Source organism: Callospermophilus lateralis, chromosome 17, assembly GCF_048772815.1.
Source record: "Callospermophilus lateralis isolate mCalLat2 chromosome 17, mCalLat2.hap1, whole genome shotgun sequence".
NCBI lineage: Eukaryota > Metazoa > Chordata > Mammalia > Rodentia > Sciuridae > Callospermophilus > Callospermophilus lateralis.
The window spans coordinates 61,302,565-61,314,929 of record NC_135321.1 but is presented as its reverse complement, the minus strand read 5'-3'; the positions used below and the strand labels follow the sequence as shown (position 1 = coordinate 61,314,929).

The 12,365-nt window shown below is 40.2% G+C and overlaps 1 pseudogene; it reads right to left on the bottom strand.

Moving 5' to 3' along the window:
- Positions 1 to 5,687: 5,687 nt before the first annotated feature.
- Positions 5,688 to 6,181, bottom strand: LOC143382686 (U11/U12 small nuclear ribonucleoprotein 35 kDa protein-like; annotated as a pseudogene).
- Positions 6,182 to 12,365: the final 6,184 nt, after the last annotated feature.

Here is a 12,365-nt window from a genome sequence, read left to right as displayed (position 1 = left end):
GCAAGTCCCACTAACCCCTATTGTTCCACTTTCTGCCTCTATGAATTTGACCCTTCTATATACCTTTTGTAAGTACAATTACACAATATTTTATTTTTCTTTTTGTGTCTGGCTTATTTCACTTAGTAAAAAATTTTCAAGGTTGATTCATGTTATGTTTCTTTTTGGCAAGTGTCGGAAGCCCCTTCCTTTCTAAGGCTCATCACATATCTTGTCTCATGAACAGACCATATTTTGTTTATGCACTCAGATATTGGTGGTAGACATTTGGGTTGGATCCATCTTCTGCTGATTGTGAATAATCCTGCTGTGAACAGTATTGCATAAGATTTTGTGTAGATAGGTATTTTTCATTTTTCTCTATGAAATAATGAGAAATACTTAAAAATTGCTCTGCCCTAGTTTTTGACACAGAGCTTCTAAAGTCTAAAACCCTCATAGTAAAAATTCCAGGAGAATCTTTTCTCTTTGACCCCACTTCCTGACACAGAGCTTCTAGATTCCTTGGAAATTTCTGGGTGATAGGAATGTCTTTTAAAAAAAATGAGATTCTTGATGGGCTCCTGGATAGGGGCTGGCCACCAGAAATGCTGAGCAATGAATAGAAGTTTGGAATTTTCAGCTCCTTCTCCATTCTTTGGAGTGGGAGAAGGGGCTAGAAATGGAGTTAATAGTCTGTTATTGTCCACATGATCCATAAAAATCTCTGAAGAAACCAGGCATGGTGGCACACACCTTTAATCTCAGCAGTTAGGGAGGCAGAGGCAGAGATGACAAGTTTGAGGTCAGCCTCATCAACTTCATGAGAGCTTGTTTTGAAAAAAAAGAAAAGTGTTGGGGATGGAGCGTGTTCCTGTGTTCAATCCCCAGTACCAATTAATTAATTAACACTAACTAAAAATCCCTAGCTGGGCTCAGTGATGCACACCTGTAATCCCCAGCAGCTTGGGAGTCTGAGACCGGAGGATTGCTAATTCAAAGCCAGCCTCAGCAACAGTGAGGTACTAAGCAACTCAGTAAGACCCCGTCTCTAAGTAAAATACAAAATAGAGCTGGGGATGGGTCTCACTGGTTGAGTGCCCTTGAGTTCAATCCCTGGTATCCCCCCCAAAAAGTCCCCTAAAATGGGAGTCATAGAGCTTTCCAGTTGGTGAACAGATCCATGTGCCAGGAGGGTGGCATACCCTAGTGCCACAGTGACAGAAACTTCCTCACTTAGGACCCCTCTTGACTTCTCTGTATATGTCTTTTCATCAGGCTGTTTATTTCTATCCAGTACCATGTCCTTTAAGATCAGTAATCATAAGTATTTATGTAGGTTCTGTGAACCATTCTACCAAATTATTAAATACAAGAAGAGGGTCATGGGAACCTCACCTATATAGCTGGTTGGCAAGAAGCACAGCTCAAAATGTGGAGTTGTCTCAAAATTGTTGTCTGAAGCAGGGGGCAGCCTTGTGGGACTGAACCCTCAACATAGGGGTCCCATAACAATTCTAAAGGGATGGTGTCAGAGTTCAGTTTAGTTGTGGAAAACTCAACTGTGTTCACCAAAAAGAATGGGTCACTTGGTGGGGAGAAGTCCCTTCATACTTGGTTCTAGGAATGTTGGGTGCTGAGTGGTGAGTGTGACAGGAAACTCAGTTTGTGTTTTTCTATGTTCCTAAGAATAAGTTGTTGGATTATATAGTAATCCTGTAGTTAACCATTTGAGGAACTACCTGACTTTGACCCAAAGTGACTTCACCATTTCATTCCTACCAACATCTTTACCAACATTGATTATCCACCCCCACTCCCTGCACACACACACGTGTGACTCTCTCTCTTATCATAGTCATCCAAAGGGCATGATCTCATTGTGATAAACTTCAGTTTTCTTAATTATATATAATTGGAGCATGCACTACTGCCAAAGTGAGTTTCCAATATAATTTAATAACAATGACAACAGTTCTCCAATAGTAATTACATTTTTATTCATAAGCATCATTTTATCTTACTGTACTTTAAGCCCTTTAACTAAAACCAGGAAAATAAAATTAATATAAATATAATATTAAAATTAGCTGAAGCTGTTATATCAAATAACTGTATGTTAGGTAGATCATACATCATAGGAAGGTATTGCTCCTAGTACTGAAGGCTTGGGAGTTCCAGATCAAGGACTGGCACATTCAGGGTCTGGTGAGGGCCTGATTCTTGGTTTATAGATTGTGTCTTTTAGCTGTATCCTCATATGGCACTTGATTGTGTTCATAAGGGTGGTACCAACAGACAAAGTCATCTTGCAGAGGCCCCACCTTGTTAAGACTATCACATTGGGGCTAGGATTCCAACATATGCAGTTGGGAAAATACAAACATTCAGTCCATGACAATATCCAAGTAGTAACTTAAAAGGAGGGGAAAAAAAACCAAACACACCAGCAACCATTTTCTTGCTTTTAGTCTCTCTGAAGAGTAAATGCTTTGCTTATTAGTAATAATAGCCTATCAAAGATTGTATATATTTAGCATATTTGAACTATGCAGTGTCTTCTAGGTAGATTTCACATTGATTCTAAACTCAATTCTTTTCTCAACCAAATTTTAAAAATATGATTTGTATCTAGAGGAATCCTGAAGATGATATTATTACGTCTCACACAGTAATAAAACATAAACTCCACACCATATTTTATTTATTTATTTATTGTAAATGGGAATCGAACCCAATGCCTCACACATGTTAGGCAAGCGCTCTACCACTGAGCCACAATCCCAGCCCTCCACACCATACTTTTTAAGTTGTTTGAAAAAAGGTCAATAATTAATTGAGTATAGGGTTGGGGTTGTGGCTCAGTGGTAGAGTGCTTGCCTGGAATGTGTGAGGCCCTGGGTTCAATCCTCAGCACTGCATATAATTAACTAACTAAATAAATAAATAAATAAAAGATCCATTGACAACTAAAAAAAATTTTTTTAAATGAGTATATACTTATGGAAAAAAAGTTATTAGCTTTTCACCACTAAACCTGAGGATTTCAACAGATAGATTCAACATTTAAAACTCCCTTTCAGTTTCTACTCAAACTACTGTGACTGGTGCAGCATATAGACTTGTCATTCTGTTTTTGAACTAATTTCTCCATTTGGTAAATGAGATCTTCAATCCAAACTTATTTAGTGATATTTATTAAGCTTTCTATATTGAAAGACTTACCATTTACATTCTTCATCTGTAAAATTACATTTAGAAAACTTGCCTCTTCAAGATGACTCAGTATTCTATTTATGTTGAGATTAGATTTTAATTTAATTTTTAAATTTTTTTACCTTTTTATTATGGGGGGGGGGTTGCTGAGGATTGAACTCAGGGGCACTTGACCACTGAGCTACATCCCCAGCCCTATTTTGTATTTACTTAGAGACAGGGTCTCACCAAATCGCTTAGCGCCTCGCTTTTTCTGAGGCTGGCTTTGAATTTGCAATTCTCCTGCCTTAGTCTCACAAGCTGCTGGTATTACAGGCATGAGCCATTGTGCGAGCTAGATTTTAATTGCATTTCAAATGAAAAAAACAAGTACTTTTAAGGATACACACAACTTTGCTTCCTTCTTCCTACTCCCGAAGGAGTGAAAAAAATCAGAGTCACCTTTTATGTCTTTCATACACTAGAATCTTTCCCCTGGAATCCTCTGTGGTCATGTCAGTGACAGTCTTCATGCTGTGATTGAAGGAGGTTCTGTGCCTTCCTCCTCCTCTGGTAAACCTATCTGAGCACTTGGGAAATGCCAGTGGTTGTCATACGTAGACAGCATCAAGGACCACACTGGGGACATGGTAGTATTTGAGTGGAGTTGTCCTGCCAACTCTGAGCTCCATTTTAATTCTAAGCATCTCTGGTTCTATTTCTATAGAACACCAGGAAACGTGCCTGTGTGTCTGTTTCCACATAGTCAAAATGTTTCTGTAAACACTTTTCAAAATATGCATGCAGTGTTGTTTGTATACGTAGAGTTTTAGCCTACTTGTCTGAGACACCAGTGTTGGTTACAGAGGTCCTCCTGGGCTAAGCAGGCTGGATTTGAAATAAAGGTGAGGTTAACTCTTCTCAAGAATTGAGATTTATGTAATTGAATGCATCATCTGTTGGTTATTTAAGTCCCAGCTTAAATAAATTCTCATTATAGAGAATGCAGCTCATCAGAGAGAACCCAAATAGAAGTTGAGCTGTGTGTTCTATATCACAAAGGGACATTTATCCTCTCTGGAGGCTGTCTATTGGTAACCGTTCCCCAGGATTTGTGGCTTGAGGGCTTCTGGGAAAAATTACTTTTAATAGAAATAATACTATATTTTATTTGCAGTGCTTTCAGTTTCAGAAGATTTAATAGCAAATTGGTTCTCATCGTGAGAGTAAACTTAAATGCATTTTCAGATTTAAATAAGACATGTAGAAATAATAATCTAAGGGAAGAAAATCGCTAATGAAGAAGGGAAATGAGTGGAGTCATGTTTAACCTGTGGAGAACCTTAGAAAGGGCTTCACTGCAGCTGGCCAACTTGATTGTTCTTCCTCTCAGGGGCAGGTCCTCAAGTCTCTCAGTGCCTGGGCTTGCCCAGCTGTGTGACGAGGACTGGAGGCATTGGTCAGGAAATGCCATGAGGTTAGTTTTCACTTGGGCAGACTGATCTACAGTTCTTCTTATGAGTGACACACAGCTCTGAGCATCTGCTGTTGGTTTCTTCTTTTTTTGGAGGCTTATGCCACTTTCAACTTCTTTCCCCTATTTGGTGTATACCGTGTGTGTGTGTGTGTGTGTGTGTGTGTGTGTATGTATGTGAGAGCATGTGCACACACACACATACATATGCAGAGCTTGGTATATAGGTTTAAAAAGTTAGACTTTAAATGCAAATCATTGATTTATGTTTGCTGTAAAAAGTTAAAAATAAAATATTCAGGTGTGGGACACAGCAGATACTGCAGAAGCATCTGATTAATGAATGAAAGTCACTTTACCTTCTGCATCTTCCCTGGGATATTCTTGTCGGTGTTTTCCCCATGACTGCTGATCTCTGGTGTGGGGAACTTTCCTGACTTCAGGGCTGCTCTCTGAATCCCTGAGTAGGAGTAAAGGCAAATAAAAACTTGGAATTTGAAGCTACATGTTTTGACTGAGCTCTCAGCACACCTAGTATTAGCTCTGTGGCCTTTGCAGGTTATTAAATTCTCTAGTCCTGTGTTGTTATTATTATTGTTATTGACTATAAAATAGCAATAATAAAAACACCTTTTTTGATTCATTTTCAGGCAAGTGTGATCCTTGTAAAGGTTTAAAATCTTTCAACCCCCCCACCAACCCATTATCAGTAATTCTTATTCAACTGCACAGATTTGTATGTCTAATGCATAAAGGAAAATACCCTGCCATTCCTACTTAGTTGTCCCTTCCTTTTCAGGTCTGTTATTGCTGGGCCTCTACTTCCTACTCTGTCCTAAGGTCCTGCTCTTTTTGTCAGTCATTTTTATGTTACACCTGGCTAGCTGTCTTTCTTGATATCTCTTCCTGACCCCTGTTCTTGGTCTGGATCCCTTGTCCAGGAGTTCTAGTGACTCTCTTGGTATTGGGATCACTCCTTCCTTTACTCTTTACCCTTCTCTATAGAGGTGGTACTTTAAAAACCAGCAAATTCATATTTTCAAAAAGGCCAATCGGTTTCCCCAAGTCTCCACTGCCCAGATTCCTTCTTCCCTCCTAGTTCTCCCACCCCAGATGTGGAGGGATCTACCCTTGGAGAGTCTGCTCCAGTTCATAGTCCACTAATATCATGTGCAGGTGTATCACCAGGCCACTGGCATCCAGATAGGCTTTCAGCAGCTCAAGCTTTTTCTTGTACTCTGTGAAGGTATAGTCCTTGGAGAAGCTCATGACCAAGTCCCTCACCACCTGGAACTGCCAGATGTCACCACAGTGGGAAAATACTTCCTTTAACCTGTCTTTTTGGTCTGCAAGTTTAACCTTGCCATAAACGGAGTGATGGTGGAGGGTTCTCTTGAGACGTCTTTACTGGGGGAATATTGTTCCAGCATGGCCTGCCACACCTGTGGTGGTGTGGGTCTTCATCAGTGCCATCAATGCTGCTGGCTTTAAAAAGCAGGTCATACTCCCTGGTGATGGCATCCAGTTGTTCATGTTCTTAGCATGCTTGGGCTTGCAGAGATGCACCAAGTTATGCAGATAGATGCCCAAGAGCTTTCATTTTCTGATCTGTGTATGCAGTGAGAATGTATACTTAGATATGAGGTGTCCCCAAAAGCTCATGTGTGAAACAATACAAGAAGTTTCAGAGGTAAAATGATTGGGTTCTGAGAGCCTTAATGTTATGGTTTGGATGTGAGATGTTCCCCAAAAGCTCACCTCTGAGACAATGCAAGAAAGTTCAGAGAAGAAATGATTGGGTTGTGAGAGCCTTAACCCAATCAGTGAATTAATGGGATTAACTGAATGGTAACTGGAGGAGGTAGGGCATTGGGGGCATGGCTTTGGGATATATATTTGTATCTGGTGAGTGGAGTCTCTTTCTGCTTACTGATAATCAAGTGAGCTGTTTCTGTCTGCCACACTCTTCTGCTATGATGTTCTGCCTCACCTTGAGCTCCGAGGAATGGAGCCAACCTTCTATGGACTAAGACCTCTGAAACCGTGAACCTTCAAATAAACTTCTCTTGTTCTGGTTCAGTCCTTTTATTCACAGCAGCAAAAAAGCTGACTAAAACACTTAACCTTATCAGTGGATTAATTCACAGATATGGATTAACTGGGCTGTAAATGTGGGCAGATAGAATGTGGCTGGGGGAGGTAAGGTCACCTTTAGGGTTCACATTTTGTCCCTGGTCAACTGAGCTCTCTGTGCTTCCTCATCATGCCCTGAGCTGCTTTCTTCCACCACACCCTTCTGCCATGATATTATGCCTTACTTTGGGCCCAGAACTATGGAGCTGTTGGTCTATGGACTGAGACCTCTGAAACTGAGTCAAAATAAACTTTTCCTGTTCTTGTCATGTCTTTTGGTCACAGTGATGCAAAAGCTGACTAAAACACCTTCCCATAGTTTGCATTCACTAATCTTGTACTTGACACCAGTTCATGACTTCTTCATTTACTTCTGCTCACAGCCTGTTCAGGAAGTAGAGGATGCCTCTAAGTCTGCTAACTTATTTCAAGGTCATGAGTCTTGAAACCCCTAATTCTGTCTTTCCTTGAGTCTTCTGGATGGTTTAGAGTGTGAAGCATATTTTTCTCTCAGTTCCTTACTTTCAAATTCTATTAGTTTTCAAAATGTCCCTTAGGGAAATTACTTTAAAGAAGCTGAGTGGAAAGCAACAATACAAACTCACCAAACTTCATTCACTAATTAAATCTGTCAGGTCCCCTTATTTAGTGTAAGGTCACTGCTTCTGTTGTGGAATTTGGACTAAGATTATTCCTCCTAGGATACTAATTCATAATTCTTTTAGATACATAATGACCAGCACTCTCAAGTTTACAAGTAGGAACATGTACAATAAAAATCTTACAGCTGGAGTGTTTTTTTTTTTTTAATCTGGTTCATGAAACGAACTGAGAAGACAAAAATATTCTTGTTGCAAGTTTTATTATGTGTAATCATTTTCTTCAAACCTCTTTTAGTTATTTCTGTTCTAACCTCTTTTCAACTCAAAATATTTACAGACTTACTACCATCCATCCTCAATACTATGTGGAGACACAATGCTAATGAGCAAATACCACTCATACTTGGCTTCTTTAAATTGAAGTATATCGAATTGTTCATATTAGCCGGGGCATATTGTGTGGGGAAACTTAGGGCAAACTAGCCAGGAAAGTAGGTCTGTAGCCACCCCTCCCCTGCATCACCAGCAGCCAGCCAGGTGTGATTTGAGGCCCCTGTCTGCACTTCCCCTACTTACCACTAGGAGCGCCAGCGGCACACTGGAAGCACCGGCCCAAAGCAGCCTGAACCGCGCGGCTCCGCAGGCTTCGGGGGCGAGGAGCGCCTGGTGGCGGGTTGGGTGGGTGCGGCTGCAGGTTCCACCTCTAAGCCGCGTCAGGCTGCGCGGGCTGGAGAAAGAGGAAAAAAAGGCGCGCGCCAGGAGACCTGGGCACGGAGCGAGATATTGAGTGTGGGGTGGGGAAGCCCCAGAGAGTGTGGACATGGACCCTGTGGCTGGAGCCTTGCTCAAGATGCTCGCTCTTTTGTCTGCGCAGACCTGCAGCTCAGTGGTGGCGGGGAATACTTGTGAGTACAGTAGAGCTTTTAAAACTTATATTGATAACTTAGAAATTGTGTTGTTAGGGTTAATAAATATTTACAAATGTAACGCTGGCTTGTTTCTGAAAACGAAGCGTTAAAAATATCTCCAAGTCCCACCGGTAAGATAGGATGGTTTAAAATTGTTTTCCCTCTTGTCGCATCTAAAATATACGAAGCATGTTTTGACTTTTGTGGCCCCAGACCTAGGCTGCTTTTTTGCATATTCTTTGAGTAAGCGCAAGTTCTTGTAAAACCTAAAATTAGCATGAGGATATTTAGAGATGAGATGAGGGGAGCGAACATGAGAGGAGCTTGCAAGTGCCATCACTGATGTCGTTTCATTATAATGCCGTTTTGTAAAAACTGTTTAAGAAAGAGAAACAACTGCTGAACTGGCTCTGTCCTGCAGAGCGTAGATCCTTGCAGTTGGCGCTTTGCGGAGTGGGGCGGACCAGAGAACTCTGGTGCTGCATTGGTAGGCACAGCAGCAGGGTACCTAGATTTTCGTGGCATGTTCTGGGAGACTTCCAGCCCCTCTCCCGAGAGGGCTTTTGCTTAGCGGAAAAACGTTTTTGCCATTCAGATTTTAAACGTTCAAATGCTTGTATTTTGTGATTTGTTCCGCTTCTGATTTTGAGGGGTTCAGTTTGCTAGCCAAATAGATTTGGCAGACCTCAAGGCATTTTAATCTGACGATTTAAAAACAAAGTTTAAAAAGTTTAAGGATCTCCATCACAGGCTTTTCTTTACCTGAGGATTTTTTTCTAAAAAATACTTCACTTTTTAGTTCCAGTTGGACACAATACCTTTATGTTATTTACTTATAATTATATGGTGCTGAGAATCGAACCCAGGGCCTTGCCAAGTGCTAGGGGAGTGCTCAACCGCTGAGCCACACCCCCAACCCCTTACCTGAGGAATTTTTTTTAAGTCTCTCATGTCCTTCACTTCCTTCTGCCATACCTCCTCTTTTTTTTTTTTTTTTTTTTTTTTTTTTTTAATCGAGTTGTGGGCAGGAGGACAAATTAATGTGACTTTCAAGAAAGTGCTGGTAGGCATGTTCAGAATTGACCTTGCTGCCTTGTATCCATATTTAGCTTTGTCATCATGGGAAAGTTTAGCCTGAAGGGAAAAGCATTGCAAAGTTACCCTTCCACCATTCATTTAAGGCCATAGTGTATGTGAGTCCCTGCAACACATGAACATGCAAATGCCAGCCTGCATTTCAGACACAATTTTAACTTAGCTTTGTGTAACCACCTCCATGAATTAATTAAAACGGGGTATTTACATAAAACCCAATCATTAAGGTCCTGCAAGAAAGCTTTGTCATTTTGCTAAGAGATTTAAAAATAACCAGACTAATTAATTGTTTGTAGAAACAAATTGTCAGATAATTCCACCCAGTCACTGAAGTACAATTAAAAAGTAAGTCACTGGAGGTCACTATTACTTGGAGGAAATGTGGCTTCAGAAACCATTGCCATGAGAGGAGCAGAGGGCTTTGTTGCCTTTCCTGTTTCCTTAGTTTTAATTGTGTGATATTGACATTGTTAGTTGTTTTACTCTTTCTTTGTTTTTCATTGGTATTGCATTTCCTGGAACCCAAGAGGGTGCCCCCTCTGACACTGAGCATTCTTGCTAAGGAGTCACAAGTGCAGGTGCTCTGTGGAGAAGGGCAGTACATCTGCCTGTAGTGAATGTATTTCTAAGCTCAGCTCCCTGTGGCTCTCTGGCGGACTCTGTAAATATCAACACTAGCTTTCATGTATCACCCTCTTTTTATTTTGTTGTATTTAGTACTCAAATTAATGTTAAAAAATAAATTTATATTGCTAGGGACATTTTAGATAATAAGGTCAATCTGTTGATGGTTCTTCAAATGTCAAGATTCTATTTAAATGGCTTGTGGCTTTAAAGGTTCACAGAGTCTAGAAAAAGTCATTTGATAATTCCTTAGGGATCCCATTCTGATAGTATGACTTGTGGGAGTAGAAATAATGGAGAATAAATGTTATTAACCTCATTAGGCAAGCTAATTAGATAAGCTAATATTTCTTTGTTTTCTGATTTTTGGGAAGTATTTGTGTGTGTGTGTGTGTGTGTGTACAAGTAAGGTACTTAAAACATGTATTCGAAATCTGTTATTATCAAGTCATGATAGAGAGTTTATTTTCATGTCTGTACCATCTTATGAGAAATTAAATTAAATTAGTTAATTAATATTGCCGTACTGGGGATTGAACACCGGACACTTTACCACTGAGCTATATCCCCAGCCCTTTTTATTTTTTTGTTTTGAGATGAGGTCTCTAAGTTGATTAGCATCTTGCTAATTTGCTGAGGCTGGCCTCTTGTGTGTGAGAAATTTTAAAGAGGAGTTTGCTAGCAGGGTGGGATTTCAGGTTCTAATACAAAGCCATGGACCTCAGTGTTGCTCAACAGTTTTGCTGGCTAACCTTCATTTTCCTAAGAAGTGCTTTGAAAACTTAAATAATCCTTTCCTATAGACTTTATGACTAAACTGAAATATTCTTAAGCACCAACACAAAAGAAATGAGAAGTGCACATAAACCTAAAAAAATGCGTAGATCTTCTTCGCACACAGACTGAATGTCATTTTTCCTTCATTCATAGATGGTTCTCAGGAGGAAACCATTCTTCCTTATGGATCAGCTCGCATGAGGTTTGGTCATGAGAGCAGCTCTTCCAGAACAGGACTTGCTGGAAGTTGTGCTCACAGAGATCATGCACATTTTGGCATGGTCTTTTTTGAAATTTTCCCTTAGTTGTACATTGACACAATACCTTTATTTTATTTATTTATTTTTATGTGATGCTGAGGATTGAACCCAGTGACTCACACTTGTTAGGCAAGCACTGTACCAACTGAACTACACCCCCAGTTCCAACATGATCTTTTTAATCAGCAGGAAATTTTGAGTCAGGAGAATTGTGCACAGAGAGTAAAATGTTTCTAGATAGCCTGTACCATTGGCTTGTGCTTTACTTTTTCCTTCCCCCCTTACTTCCCCCTCCCCTTTCTCTCTCTTTTCTTTTCCTCTATATTCTCTCTGTCCCTGAGGAAAACCAAGTTGCATGGACTGCAACCTATAGTCTATGACATAGGATCTGATATTTTAAAACACATGAGCAACTGCTTGGGCTGCCTTCTAAAACTCTTTTAGTCAAGATGAGAGTGTTTTATGTGGAACTGTTCTCTTGAAGGGAACTCCAGAGGAAATTTGAACACAGATTCTGAGTTATAGAGTCCTGTTTTCTGTATAAGCAGTTGTCATTTCCTTTACTTCCTACTAGGAGGCACAAGTGGAGAAAGAAGGTAGCTTTCTGTTTTATCATTTTCCCTGTGAATCTATCATTTCTTTATTAATTTCGGGGCATTTTGGAGGAAGAAGAGGGAGAATAATAAAATGTCCACATTTTGATTATTTGTCCAGTGCTTGAAAGCTGTCTCATGGATTGTGACTTTGAAGAATAGGGTTTACTCTTCCCCCATGTAGCAACTACACAGTTGGAAGCTAACTCACAGCTGGATCATTGGCTCCAAAGTACAAGCTCTATGGGACAACTGCTGTGCCCCCACTACTGCAAGGAGGATTGAAATACATGTTAGCAATTTCATTCCTTGATGGCGATATTTGATAAGTGACCACACATACAGATTCAGGGAGTCAGTTCAGTGGTATGTCTGACTTGGAATCTGCACACCTATAATTTTTCTCCAGAAGCTTCCTTTTGCTTTCTTTCCCAGTCAAAAGTGCCCTTCATATTCCAAGAAAAAAATTTCTGGGCTCATTATAGTTAGACATACACTCTGAGTTACTCTTTTAAGAGTAATAATGTTTGTTTTCATCTATTGATGTCTTCCCTCCTCCCCATTAAGTCCAGAAAACTGCTCATGGAAATGTCCCTGCCCATAACTGTGGGTGCAGACCAAGTCTATGGGAAGGAAACCCATGATGTTCAAGTAGTACTGAGCGTTTGACCTGAGGAATAACCATATTGATACCTTGATTTGAAGATTTGTACCCTTTCTTCATT